Below are 15,490 nucleotides of genomic sequence, written 5' to 3'. Positions count from 1 at the left end.
TTAGCTACTAACACTTACTGTTTTTACCACTTCTGTGTGTTTTGATTCTCATCCTGAAAAGCCTTCAGTACACAGCAGTGGTCATTTAGAATAAAAGTCACCTGACATTACACCACTAATGCCACATTTTCCCAGGGCACTGCTCATAGACATTACTAGTTTGCCAGCTTAGTTAAATCAGTTCCCCATGAAAGAGAACTGAAAACCAACTCATATGGAGCACTGTCTCAGAGCCCTGCCCTCCCATGGACAGAGGGATCCCAGAGGTTGTAAACCTAGAAAAAAGCTCCCAGGTTTTGATAGGCTGGAAACTTCTGGGCAGTTCTAAGATAATGAGCCCTCTGCCCTGACAACAGTGCCAAGAAGAAGTCCTATGGGCCTGTCTGTTTATTTAATAATTGGTCTATACTACTCAAAGTGTGGTCATTTGCCTATATGCTATAGGTCAATGACAGGTAAGAACAAAAACAGAGAGCAAGCATTGACAAAATTTTATAGCAATTTGACAAAGTCTGCTGAATTTAATAATAAAAAACTGAGATTTGTATTTTTTATTTATTTTATCCTTAATGATTCATTTTTATTGTATTTTACAAAAGTATGAGTCTACAAAGGACAGGAATTTTTAAAATGTTCCTTCACAATTGATAGTTTGAGAAGAACTGGTTTAAAAGAACTAGAGAGGAGATGAATTACTTGCAGTGAGATTTGAGAATGCTATGATACATAATCCCTGAAGATTTTTAGTTTAGAGATTAAATAATAGATTATAATAAATGGGCTTCAATGTTTATGTGAAGTGTATCGCCATTATTTGTGTACTCATTCCCTAGCAAACTGAAAACATGGAACACACTTCAGTCAAACAAATACAGTACAGAGAGGTGAATTCTTTTCCAAGTCTAAGGAAGATCTAATAAGATGACAGTAATAGATGTCATTTGGACTCTGCCATTAAAATGACATGAACATCTGCCCTTTCAAACTAGAAGTCGAGAATATGATTGTTTATTTGGTACTGAATGTTTCTTCATCGTGGCTTCAAGGCTGCCACGCTAATCCCTTCTGGCCTCTGGCTGGCTCTGCAATGCCATCTTGGCTCACACTGAAGCACAAAAGGACATCTCAAATCCTGCCCTGCTTTTTCCCCCTCCCAACACCTGTTACCAAGTCGTTTTCTGGCAGGAGAAATGTGGTGTGGTCAATGTAGAAGACAAATAAAGTTGCTGTCATCACCACAGCTGAATGAGAAGTAGGAAGAGCTGAGCACCATTTTCTAAAGAATGTCTCAGTCCTCCCTTGAAATAACCTGCACTAACGGGTTATGTCTTGTGATTTGATTTGAAAACTTTCCCTGTCTCTTTTTTGCCAATTTTCCATTTCCTGTTAAGCTAAGAGAAGTCCCTATTTTCTGTAGGTCTGATTAAAGAAACCACACCTATCCCATACAATACATCCAAGAATCATGAATTTATGAAGAACAGTTACAAAATCAGACCACATACTAGATATTTCTAGCACTGGGATACATTTTTCTTTATTTTAAAACTGTTCAAGAGAAAATGGTTCCCTGATCAGCTCTTCTACTAGCACAAAATTCCATCCCAAAAATGTGTTCAGAATTATGCGAGCTTAATTTTTTTTTCTTGGAATGAGCCATATTTAATAATCTTAATAGATATTTTATCAGATTATATTATATTTTTGTATAAATTCAAGGTAACTTTCTTGATGGTGTGGTTCAAGGAAGGAAACAGAGAGATGAGCTATTGCAAAATACATTTCCCCATCAGTCTACCCTAATACATGCCATTCTACCATTAAAATATTCTCTTTTGTTTTAGTCTTCTCAGACTGCCATAATAAAATACATTTACCATAAACCTGGTGGCTTAAACAACAAAATTTTATTTCTCACTTTTCTAGAGACTGGGAAGTCCAAGATCAAGGTACCAGCAAAGTGGTTTCATTCTGAGTTTTTTTCTCTTGGCTTGCAGGTGGCAGGCATCTCACTGTGTGCTCACATGCACAGGGTAAGGGTAAGGGTAAGGGTAGAGAGAGCTCTCTAGTATTTCTTCTTCTTCTTTTTGTAAGAAAGAGAAAGAGAGACAGGAAAGGAGAGAGGTAAGAAGCATCAACTCATAGCTATGGCACTTTAGTTGTTCATTGATTGCTTCTCATATGTACCTTGACCGGGGGGCTATTACTGAGCTAATGACCCCTTGCTCAAGTCAGTAACTTTGGGCTCAAGTCAGAAACCATAGGATAATTTCAGCAATCCTAAACTCAAGCCAGCAACCCTGCACTCAAGCTGGTGAGTCTGTGCTCAAGCCAGATGAACCCCTGCTCAAGCTGGTGACCTTGGGATTTCAAACCTGGGACCTCAGCATCCCAGGTCAATACTCTATTCATTTCGCTACCACCTGTCAGGCATTTGGAATCTCTTCTTTAAAGAAAATAATCTCATCATGAGGTCTCACCCTCATGACCTCATCTCACCCAAATTATCTTCCAAAGGCCTCATCTCCAAATGCCATCACATTGGGAGTTAGGACTTTAACATATGAATTTGGGGGAGGGGTAGAGGTGCAAATATTCAGTCCATAGCACCTTTGAATTAAGCTACCATATGCAGTCACTGACTGTGCAGCTCCCACTGCCTAGCTCCCTGTTCTAGTCATCGTTATTTGGCGTTCTTACAACATGGCAAATATCTACAACAGCAAACATGCTGAACTTGATCAATATTTGGGTGATGTTGAAGAAGTAGAAGAGGCCCTGGCTGGTTGCTCAGTGGTAGAGTGCTGGCCCAGTATGTGGTAGTCCTGGTTCAATTCCTAGTCAGGGCACAAAGAAGAAGTGATCATGTACTTCTCCACCCCTCCCCCCTCCCTTCTCTCTCTTATCTCTCTCTTCCCCTCCTGCAGCCCTGGCTCAGTTGAAGCAAGTTGGCCCCAGACATTGAGGATGGCTCCATGGCCTTGCCTCAGGTGCTAAAATAGCTTGGTTGCTGAGCAACAGAGAAGAAGTCCCAGATGGTCAGCATTGCCTGGTAGGAGGCTTTCTGGATGGATCCTTGTCAGGCACATGCAGGAGTCTGTCTCTGCCTCCCTACCACTCACTTAATGAAGAAGGAGAAGAAGAAGAAGAAGAAGAAGAAGAAGAAGAAGAAGAAGAAGAAGAAGAAGAAGAAGAAGAGGAAGGAGGAGGAGGAGGAGAAGGAGGAAGAAGAAAAAACTGGCAAAGAAACAAAAATCGAAGTGCATCAGATGATTCAAAATCCTCAGATTCTTGCAGTCCTCCAAAAAAGACTTGATGGTCTGGTAGAAACACCAACAGGATACGTTGAAAGCTTGCCTAGGATAGTTAAAAGATGAGTGATGCTCTCAAAAACCTTTAAGTTAAATGTGCACAGATAGAAGCCAAGTTATATGAGGAAGTTCATGATCTTGAAAGAAAGTATGCTGTTCTCTATCAGTCTTCATTTGATAAGCAATTCAAGATCATTGATGCAATTTATGAACCTATGCAGGAATGTGAATGGAAACCAGATGAGCAAGATGAAATTTCAGAGGTGCTGAAAGAAAAGGCCAAGACTGAAGATGAGAAAAGGGATGAAGAAAAACAAGACCCCATGGGAATTCCTGAATTTGTGTTGACTGTTTTGAAGAATGTTGACTTGCTCAGTGATATGGTTCAGGAACATGATGAACCTATTCTGAAGCATTTGAAAGACATTAAAGTGAAGTTCTCAAATGCTGGCCAGCCTATGAGTTTTGTTTTAGAATTTCACTTTGAACCCAACAAATATTTCACAAATGAAGTGCTGACAAAGAAAGACAGGATGAGTTGCTGAGAGAGGAGATCTGGATGATGAGGCTGAAGCTCTCCTTGGGGCAGACTTTGAAATCGGTCATTTTTTATATGAGCGTATAAACCCAAGATCAGTGAGATACTTTCCTGGAGAAGCAAGTGGAGATGATTATGATGAAGAAGGTAAAAAGTAGATAAGAAAGGGGAAGAAGAAGATAAGGAAAATGAGTCAGACTGTGACACAAGGAAGGATCAAAACCCAGCGGAGTACAAGAAACTGTGAAGCAAGGTGGTCTACCTGCTGCTTTCCTGGAAAGGATGAATTTCATCACTTTACAAGCCAGTCTTAAGTTTCTTGTTGTTTGCTTGCTTGTTTTTGTTTTACCAGCCTAAAATTAAAAAAAAAAAAAAAAGATTTCATACCATAGTATCTTTTAGCATAAAACATTTAATTCTTTGATACTTATTTTATATAGTTGGAGATTTTTTGTTTATTTTTCAGCTATTATCACAGCATGTGGGGCAGGAGTACAGAAATAATATAAAACTGGCAGAAAAGCATTAAATACCTAGGCTCTGAAGCAAGCAAAGAGAAGTAAAAAAGAACAGGAAATAAAATTACTATTTAAAAAGTTCCCTAAAACTGGCCCTGGCCGGTTGGCTCAGCGGTAGAGCATCAGCCTGGCGTGCGGGGGACCCTGGTACGATTCCCGGCCAGGGCACATAGGAGAAGCGCCCATCTGCTTCTCCACCCCTCCCCCTCTCCTTCCTCTCTGTCTCTCTCTTCCCCTCCCACAGCCAAGGCTCCATTGGAGCAAAGATGGCCTGGGCGCTGGGGATGGCTCCTTGGCCTCTGCCCCAGGCGCTAGAGTGTCTCTGGTCTCGGCAGAACGATGCCCCGGAGGGGCAGAGCATCGCCCCCTGGTGGGCGGAGCATCGCCCCTGGTGGGCGTGCCGGGTGGATTCCCGGTAGGGCGCATGCGGGAGTCTGTCTGTCTCTCCCTGTTTCCAACTTCAGGAAAAAAAAAAAAAAAAAGTTCCCTAAAACTGCCCCTGAAAGATGTTATTAATCCATTCTTTACTCTATTTGAACACACTAGGTGCAGGTACTGTGCTGGGTGCTAGGTATAAACCTGCAAGTAATACCCAGCAAATGGACTTTACAGATGATGAGAAAGTCAGCCCCTCGACAAATAAGATTCATGTACTGTTAGGGTGTTGTGCCAGAAGCAAGTCTAGGGTGGAGCAAAGCACAGTGAGAAGCAAAGTCTACACAGGGACTCAGAAAATGCTATAGGAGAGATGGTGCTTAATGTGACTCTACATGAGAAAGGATTCTGGCAGAGAAGGGGGATGGGAGAGAAAGGCAGGGCATGGAAGGTGGGCAGTGGAAAATGGGCTGGTGGAAAAGCAGGGCACTGAGGGCCAGACACAGAGTCCAAACACAGAAAGGCAGCAAGTTCCACGTACATGATAGGCACGGACAGATCCAGGTGGATTTTCTATACCCTGTTAAGGAGTTTTTGTTTTATCCACAATCACTGAAGAATTTTAAAGAGCTACAAAGTAATGGAATCAGGTTTTCCATTTGGTGATCACTCTTCTGCAGGCAAGGTGAAAAGTAGATCGGAGGAGTCAGAAACTAGATTAAGAAGTCTGTTAAGAGTTGTGGCAAAAGTCGAGGTGAGAAATAATGGAGAGCAGGAGAGGATGGAATAAGCAGTACTGGCAGCAATGGAGAGCTGTGGGTACTGACAGGACTAGGAGATGAATCCGATCTGTTTTGAAATAGAGGGGGTCTCAGGCGCCCAAGTGGCTCTAGGTGACCGGAGGCACCATTTACTGAGGTAAGGAAATCAAGAGAAAAAGCAAATTTGAAGCGAACACAGGGAGTTCTGTGGTGTTTTCCACAGAAGAGCTGGGAGGAAGTTGAAAAAATGGAGCTCAGGAGAAAGGCCAGGACAGGAGCTTAATGCGGGGAGTTACCTGCATTCTGACAAGAAAGTTGCCTGACAACAGAAGCCATGTCACAGTGCGGGCTGCCTGAGAGAGGACCCTGGACAACCCAAATTAGCTCTGCATATACACATCTGTCTTCACGGCAATGTGGTGAGTTCCAGAAAGGTCACATCAACGTGGTTCATATTTTCATCTCTTAACAGCATTTTGCATATAGAAACAGCCCCAAATGAGATATTAGCAACACCAGGAAAACAGATTCAGGTTCTGACATAAAGTCTACCATGACCAGCTTAAAGTAGAGGTGAACTGAGGCCCAGAGGGGTTTTAGAAATGAGAGTAAAGTCTTGTGCTTGTTCCTAAGTTTCTTTCCATTTACTAAATAAACCACTTGTCTTCAATGTAAAATGATCTGTCTTAATGACTCCAAAAATAGTATCTGCAAAGAGACTTGAAGCCTTCTGGTAAGACACCACGATGAAGCAGAGGAAGTATCTGTAAAATTATTTCCCAAGTAGGTGTGGTCAGAAGTGAGGAGGAAGAGGGGGGCACGGTGAAGAATCACCCAGTGATAGAAATAGCAGTGCAACAAAATGTGCTCTCAGCTTTCTGCTGTATTAGTAAAATGGCCTTTATTGTTTTGGCCAAGAAAGGTCAATTAATCACCCAAAGTGTTATCTGACAGTAATTAACAATCAGCAGTGACAAAATATCTATAAGAGCTCAGAACAATAAAAGGTTTTGTTTGGTTGGGCTTTTTTTGATGGTTTGCTTTTTCTTTCCATATACTAGTGAAAAAGGACTCATCGACACATCTGATTTCCTTTTAGTGGTTTTTGGCACGTAGGAAGGGGTGAGAAAAAATGAAGTGTCACAGCTCACTTAAGCAGACCCACAGGTAATTAGTACAGTCCCCTTCCCTCTACAGTATCACCTCTTAGCAAGGGACTCAAATGGAGGAGGGCAAACTTTGTCAAGAAAGGAGAGGAAAGGCAGGGAGCATGGGCCATCCCTCTGCCTGAACTGGGGCCTAATAAATCCCAGAATTGGTGAGTAGTAAGAAGAACTGAATTCCAGTTTGGGTCTATAAGAAAATTAACAATAATGTTAGAAATTCCCATAAATACTCTCTTGCCTCCCTAAAGATTAACAAACATAAACAACTAACAAACTTATGTCCTTTTACTTATAATCAAATTTTGTCCTTAATGTTTCTGCAAAAAGAGATGAAGAGATTTTGCAGTATATGGATCTTCCCCTCAAAAGAATCTGCAAGTATTTTTAGAAGATTGTCACATGGTCCTTCTATGCACCTCACCAGGCTCTCACTATGCCCTCAGCATGGCCAAGTTCACATCTTTCTTCCGGGAGGGCCACTGTTGCTAAGTCTTCAAGTAAACTCGTATACTCCGGTGAAGCCCAGCCTTAAGGTACTGAGGTCTTCCCAGATAATATGCATGGAAGGTTCTGCTGAAAGCCCTCCAGCCTGAGTGCTCCAGAGCTGGTGTTATTGTTGCTGAGGGGGTTTTGTTGTTGCTGTTGTTGTTTGTTTTAATATCTGGTTCTCTCTAGGACAGCAATTTCTTGCTCTAGTCTCAACATTCTCTGCTGTGTCAATAAACTGTATGCCTTGAGTTTCTATCTTTCTTTTTTTTTTTCTTTTGAAAAGGGTCATAGATTGCTTGAAATAAAAGATGAAAATAGGTTTCCTTCATTATGTAGAAATTGTATGTGCAACAACACTGAACACACCCACTTCCCCAGCAGCAGAAGTTAAGGATTTCACTGTTTAACTACTTCCCCCTCACAGCCAGCGGGTTATGATTATCACAGGCTCTCTTGGTCTTAGGAATGTTGAGACCACTATCCATGGGTCAGTTAGTCTCACCTCAATAGTTTCAGGGGCAGAAAGCTCTTAGAGCACCATCTTCTCTTTTTGTGCTTATCTCCAAAAGGCTCTTCCTTAAACAAAGCCAAAATATTTTCCTGCGACTTCTAGTCATTTGTTCCAATACTACCTTCTGGGGCAACTGTTAAAGTAAACATAAAATCAAATTAAGATAAAACGTAAAAAAGGAAACTAAGAGTGATTTAAGTGTAACCAGTTTACGCCCTTTTGAGATAACTCCATATATTTTAACTGCGTACCAAGACCATGTTTAAAGTAATGTGATTAACTATATTTTACATAAAAGCCCACTCTTTAAGGCTCAATTACCAAAGTAGAACAGATTTAATCCCTTTTCTGATAACTCCATCTGTCAACCTTATCAAGCCCATATGCTACTTACATTTGAAGTGTAATAATGTAACTCTATGACGTGACGAGAGGCCAAACCAGATAAAGTAGCTGGGGTAAATACAAGTCAGTTGCCTGACACTCCAACGCAGACTCCATGTCATCCACCATGATAATTTGGCACCTTCCCCAAAGCACTCTGTTTCTCCAAGCAAGTTCATTCGGGACCCCACCAAAGTGAGGACCTAGACTTAGTCAACCACTCATCTTAACCATGAGTGAATTAACGTCTATGTGATTTAGCTTGCTATGAGTGCTTTTGCCTATTCAGTTGATTCCTAATTACTTTTATTGTACGTCATGAACTACCTAACAAATCTAGCTATAACTTAATTATAACCAACTAGATACTTTATCATGACAGCAACACATCATGAATATATTTTCTTGTATATCATGTTCTTCTAAAGGACTGAAGACATTTCTTATAACTCATCTCTTTCCTTCCTTCCAATCCTACCAGCCTTTTCCCTTTCCAAGCCGAATACCACGTGTCCCTTCAACTGTTCTATATAAGACTTCCATACTTTTTATCCTTCCATTTGCCCCTTTGAGATAATTTCATTTTGTAAATTCCCACTGAGACAGTCTATTTTAGACTGGAGTCCATATGCAGTATGAGCAACACAGAATTCACCACAATTCTCCTCTTCCCTGACCTGGATGCTGTACCAGATGCAGCACAAAGGCCCTGCAGGGTTTTTATCAGACTTACTACTGTACCTCAGTCCTGTCACATGCTGGGCCTCTGAAGAAAGAGGGGCGGGGCCCCCAATTTCTCTACAAGAAGTCAGCTCTGGTCTTCTCTGCTTATTAGAAACACTACCAATGTCCATTGGTCCCACCCAGCTTCAGCATTGCTCCTTAACAACAGCTAAAGGGGTTTTCGTTCAAAAGTTCTTCAAGACAAAAAAGAAAAGATTGGGAAGAACAAAGCTCTCAAAGGAGACTGACCCATCAATGTAATCAATATGCCACTACACAGTTCTGGTGTTAAACTTAACCATAAAGTCGTGTAGCACTAGCTATAAATGATGTGTAAGTGAAACTACAGTGTGTTTCTACTTTTGTCTTCCCACTCTGTTCCACTGCAAAATGGATAAATCCCTTACATAGTAGTTGCTAAGAAAAATATCTTAGTCTTTTCCAGAATGATTATTTCTTAAACGATTCCATGTTACATATTAATCAATGGTTCTAAAACTAAAGCATGATCACTGCCCCTAGACCGAGACCACTGAGCTTTCTGGAAAAAAGTTGTACAACTCCACAGAATGATCCCATACAAATTCTTTTTACCCAACACCAACTAGGTCTTAAAAACTACCTAGATTCATACCACTAGGATAGCTGTATTTATAAAACACTAATAACAACAACAGAAAATACCAAGTTTTGATGAGAATGTAGAGAAGTTGGTGGGAATATAAAATGAAGAAGCATAGAAAAAACCATGGCAGTTCTTCAAAGAATTAAACACAGGATTATCCTATAACCCAGCAGTTCTACTTTGGGGCACATACTCAAAAGAATAAAAAACAAAGACTTAAACAGATATTTGTATGCTCATGTTCATAGCAGCATTATTTACAACAGCCAAAAGGAAGAAGCAAATCAAGTATTCACTGACAGATGAAAAAATAAACAAAAAGACAGAGGTATAAGTAGAAAAAGATGAGTAGAGAAGAAAGCTCAAATCAAATGTCTGACAAATTATAGAGAACTAGAAAAAGAGGAAAATATAATAAAAAAAAAGTCACTGTTCAGAACTGAAGTGACTATCCCTTCACAATGAATATGTACGTAAGAAGCCACACACAATAAATAACAAGATCCCCATCAAGGCAAAATTTCAAAATATCAAAGGAAGAGCAGTTCTCAGTAGATTAGAGAAAAATTTTAAACCACATCCAAAGACCAAATGATGTGGGTAAACATATCAACAGTGTTGGAGCTAGAGGACAACAAAATAATGTCTTTAAAATTCTGAGAGGAAAGAATCAAAATGGAATATTGTTCAGTCTTAAAAAGGAAGCAAATTCTGACACATAATACAATATGAATAAAACTTGAGGGCACTGTGCTAACTAAAATAAGCCAGACACAAAAGGACAAATACTGTATAACTCTACCCATATGAGGTACTTGCAGTAGGTCAGATTCATAGACAGAAAGTAGATGGGTGCTGCCAAGAACAAGAGGGACAGGGAATAGGGGAGCTCGTGTTTAAAGGGTAGTTTCATTTGAGGGAAATGACAGTTTCGGAGATGGGTGGTTGCACAGCAATGTGAATATATTTAGTACCAACGAACTGTATACTTAAAAAATGACTAAGATATCAAATTTTATATGTATATTTTACCACAATAAAAAAAAAAGTAAGGCCCTGGCAGGTTGGCTCAGCGGTAGAGCGTCGGCCTAGCGTGCGGAGGACCCGGGTTCGATTCCCAGCCAGGGAACACAGGAGAGGCGCTCATTTGCTTCTCCACCCCTCCGCCGCGCTTTCCTCTCTGTCTCTCCCTTCCCCTCCTGCAGCCAGGGCTCCATTGGAGCAAAGATGGCCCGGGCGCTGGGGATGGCTCTGTGGCTTCTGCCTCAGGCGCTAGAGTGGCTCTGGTTGCAACATAGCGACGCCCAGGATGGGCAGAGCATCGCCCCTGGTGGGCAGAGCATCGCCCCTGGTGGGCGTGCCGGGTGGATCCCGGTCGGGTGCATGCGGGAGTCGGTCTGTCTCTCCTGTTTCCAGCTTCAGAAAAATGAAAAAAAAAAAAAAAAGTAAGAATCCCTTCATAGTTGCCCTACTTGGGTTAAGAAAAACAGAGGCAGCCCTGGCCAGATATCTCAGTGGCTAGAACATCATCCCAGCATACAGATGTCCCAGGTTTAACTTATTAAACAATTATAAGCAAGGAAGTAATGTGAGAATATTTGTGCTTTCAATGGGAATGGATCTGGGGGGAGGGGAATTTGGGGCCAGGAGGACTGTGAGGAGATTGTTATATTCAGGAGTGAGGGCCTATAGTAGAGCTGCAGCAATGAAAATAGAGTCAGTAAAAAAAAAAAAAAAGAAAGTCTAATGATATTAAGGAGGTGGAATCTAAGGAATTAGTTGTCCTCTTTCCTTTGTGCTCTCACTGCCGGCACAGTGCATGGCAGTGACAGGGGCTCAGCCAGTCCTCACTGGGACAGTGGATAAACTGAATGACGGGCTGTGTGGGTACAAGAGGAGCTGGCTGAAAGGCAGAAACAAGTGGTCAGAGGACAAAACTGAGCTTAAACACACGCCCCACTCCGTGACTACGGGTGTAATCATAGGAGGGAGCGGCTGACATGGAGGACAGGCGTCAGAGGCTGAAGTCGTGAAGAGAAGAAACAAGTTGGCAGGCAATGGTTCTGAAGCCTGGCTGTGTCACCTGGGGAGTTTTTTAAAAAACATTAACACCCAAGCCCTATCCCCAGAAATGCTGACAGGTCTGAGCACTGGTGTTTTGGGAGGACAGGGGGCTTAATTATAAAATAGATAGGATAAAACATTTTCATTTCAGCCATTTTAAAACGTACAGTCCAGTGTTATTAAATGCATTTGGGTAGTTGCACAATCATCACAGCCACCCACCTCCAGAACTGTTTCATTTTCCACATCTGAAACTATATCCACTAAACACTAACTCCCCATTCTCTTTCCCCCCAGCCCCTGGCAACCACTGTTCTACTTCTCATTGTTATATACTTGATTCCTCTAGATACTTTACTGTAGGGACATCATCATGGGTATCATTCTAAAGCAGGGGTCCCCAAACTTTTTACACAGGGGGCCAGTTCACTGTTCCTCAGACCATTGGAGGGCCAGACTATAAAAAACACTAGGAACAAATCCCTATGCACACTGCACATATCTTATTTTAAAGTAAACAAAATGGGAACAAATACAATATTTAAAATAAAGAACAAGTAAATTTAAATCAACAAACTGACCAGTATTTCAATGGGAACTATGGGCCTGCTTTTGGCTAATGAGATGGTCAATGTCCGGTTCCATATTTGTCACTGCTAGCCGTAACAAGTGATATGACGCGCTTCCAGAGCCGTGACACGTGTGTCCCGCGTCACCGGAAGTAGTACTGTACGTGAGCGATGCCACGCTTTGCGTCGCTCTCTCACTGACCACCAATGAAAGAGGTGCCCCTTCCAGAAGTGCGGCGGGGGCCGGATAAATGGCCTCAGGGGGCCGCATGCGGCCCGCCGGCCGTAGTTTGGGGACCTCTGTTCTAAAGCTTCCTTGATGATTCTCACATGCAGCCACCGGTGAAGATGGTGCTATGATGCTGGCTGTTTCAACATGTGCACAGTGAAGGTCCCCGGGGTCATGCTAGTCCTTGGGGAGAGGAAAGATATTTTGAAGCAGGTGAAGTCTTCAGTAAATGTGTAGCATGGTGTAGGAAGAGGATATGACTGGATGATGAGTGAAGGACAGCAGGAACCTCAAAAAAGCCAGGTTGTTACACAGGCTCAGGGATTTGGGGCTGGAAGAATGACCAACATGGAGTATAGGTTTATACTAAAATCTTATTGCAAAGTCCAACCTCCTTTTGTTATATCGGTGGTTCAGGCATCAATTAATCTTTACTGAGTACCTAGGATGAGCTACGTAATGTTCTAGGCACAAATTCCTTGTTCATGTAGAGCTTATATTCTATTAATAAATCAGATAACATCCATGTAAATAAATAACTAAGAATTTTAGGTAGTAAAATAAAACAGTATAGAGGTAGAAGATGAATTGTGATTGTCAGGAAGGCTTCTCTGATAAGATGATCCTTAAGGTAAAGCCCTATTGATGAAACAGAGGCTGTCAGGTCAACAAAGGAGTTCAGCAAGCACAAAGGTCCTGAAGCAGAAGACAACTTGCCCAGCTGGCACATGAGAAGTCAGACAGAGAGTCACAAACTAATATAGTCAGGAACCAGATCAAGGTCTTATAAGCCAAGGTAATACATACATATGGGATCAGTTGATCAGTTGTCCACATAGTAAGATGTCACTGAAGGGTAACAAAGATCAGACCAGCTGCTCTAAAATGAAGGAATAGGAAGCAAAAATGAAGGCAGGGAGACTCAGGGTGGTAATTACAGTAGCCCAGAGGAGAGATGGTGTTGATTTAGACGAGGGCTGAGTAGTTGGCAATGGTGAGAAGTGGCAGAATCATTATTCTCTTCAGAGGTAAAGTCAATATAGGATTTAAGGAAAAGAGGAGTAACTCCTAGATTTTGGCCAAGAATTAGATAATGATGGTACCATTTACTGAAGGAAGAGGAGGATTGGGGGGATAAGAATTCTATTTTGGGCAAGTTATGTTTGACATTTCTGTTAGACATCCAAGTGGACATATTGGGAAGGCTTCTGGGTGCACAAGTCTAGAACTTGGAGAAAAAGTCAGGTCTAAAAATACAGCCTTGTGAGTGTGTTTGAGAATCATCTGGATATCTGCTTAAAATGATGATTCCCAGGCCCCATACCCAGTGATTCAATAGGTCTGGTGTGGGTGAAATTTGTACTTCTAATTAGCTTTCCAGATGGCTTTATTTCCTGTGGTTGACATTAATCCATTAAGCAGCTCTTCGGCCACTTAACTCTAATTTTTTTCCATCATATTCAAATATTTTCAGTATTTCTACATAAAAATACAATATTAAATTACTATACATTAATGTTATCATATATTAGTGTCAATAATATATTCTAATGTAATATTAGCTAATATTTATTATATGATAATATTTATGTCTTAGTTCATTCAGGCTACTATAACAAAATACCATAGACCGGATGACTTAAACAATAATCATGCATTTCTCACAGTTCTAAAGACTGGAAAGTCCAAGATTGTGGCACTGGCAGATTCAATGTCTGGTGAGAACCTGCTTCCTGGTTTGTAAACAGCTGTCTTCTCATCATGTCCTCAAATGGTAGAAGGCACAACGGAGCTCTTCAGCAGCGCTTTTGTAAAGGCAACAAAGGCCTAACAACCTTCCGATGGCTCCACCTCCAAATACCATCATATTAGGTATTAGGTTTCAACATATGGATGTGGAGGAAACACATTCAACTTATGGTAATAACCATATGTTAATATAATAATGTTTTAATTTAATGATATAATTATTATATACAAATATATTTCCCATATTTTCCATCTTATTCACAAAAAGATAAAGATATTAAATGCCTTTTAGGAAAGCAGGCATACTTTATCTACAGAATTCCCTTGGCCAACTTCTAATTTAAAAGAGAGAAGAATAAATGGAGGGAGAAAATGAGGGAGGTAGAAGGTTTGGCTGCATTGAAATAAATTATTCTCACGAATCCATGTAGTTCCCTAATAAGCAAACTTTCTCCTACTTTAAATGGCTTACACACCATGTTAGAATCCATTCTAAAATTAGGCAGGAAGTCAGCAATCTCTGTCTTCTGTATTTGTCAGAATTTTCTTTTTTGGAACCAAGACAGAATTGGTCCCCCATCTTTGACACCTCTGCTGTCCTCTATGAGTTCTCAAAAATGGCGGACTCCTTCTAGCCTCCCCACCTCACATTTGCAAATTATTTTTCCCCTTAGTGCTCTGGTGTCATCAGCCTGAGCCTGGACACCTCAGTCCATGCAGTTTATCTATGAGCTGACTTGCTGGTCCCCCACCAACATGTGTCCCCTCAACCAAGTTCTTCCTGGACCTTGTTGTCTGAGCCCATTGTCCTTGACATCAACTCAGAAGCTCATAGGACAAACCTCTGTTTGCGCTGGGACAGGGCTTCCTACTCAGCAGGGGGCCCCTTCTTTTGTTCTTCTCTTTGTTCCCCACTGACCAAAAATTTACTTTTCATTTTTCTTTCAGGGTTCTTTTATCTTAGGGGGCAGAGTAAGTATATTTTATTTTGTTGGGTTCTACTTTGTGTTGTTTTTGCAACCCCTCCACTTATAGCCCCCAACGTGGCCCTCCTGGCACCCTTCCCCCAGCATTACACACACCAAATTTTTATGTTCGTCTTTGGCTGTGTGCCACCGTTTCCGTGTGATGTGCCTGTCTTTTTAATGTACCCTCTAACTGGCAGGCATCTATACATGTTAATTATCACCAAATGTGAGAAAGTAGATGTTTAAAGTATTCCTATTCCAAGGTGAACATTCACAAACCATTATGGGATTATTGGTGGGTCTGGCCTTCTGCATATGCCAGCCTGGTCAGGAAGCCTTCTACAGGTTGTTTGCATTATTCAGCAGCCTTTGTTGCTATTTAGCTTACCACTAAGGTGAGGTCAGGGGAAGATATGACTCAGGTCCAGGACTACTGACCTCAATATCTCCCCGAGGCTGGTTTAATGGTTAAGATAAAAGGAGTTCTGGAAAGAAAGTTCCGGGAGGTTC

General features: G+C 41.4%; 1 pseudogene; it reads left to right on the top strand.

The window, feature by feature from the left end:
- Window positions 1–3,125: 3,125 nt before the first annotated feature.
- Window positions 3,126–3,856, top strand: LOC136306483 (nucleosome assembly protein 1-like 1; annotated as a pseudogene).
- The last annotated feature ends 11,634 nt before the right edge of the window (window positions 3,857–15,490 follow it).

Source organism: Saccopteryx bilineata, chromosome 5 (assembly GCF_036850765.1).
Source record: "Saccopteryx bilineata isolate mSacBil1 chromosome 5, mSacBil1_pri_phased_curated, whole genome shotgun sequence".
NCBI classification, from domain to species: Eukaryota; Metazoa; Chordata; class Mammalia; order Chiroptera; family Emballonuridae; genus Saccopteryx; species Saccopteryx bilineata.
The sequence above is the reverse complement of the archived record's forward strand: the minus strand, read 5'-3'. Positions and strand labels throughout refer to the sequence as shown.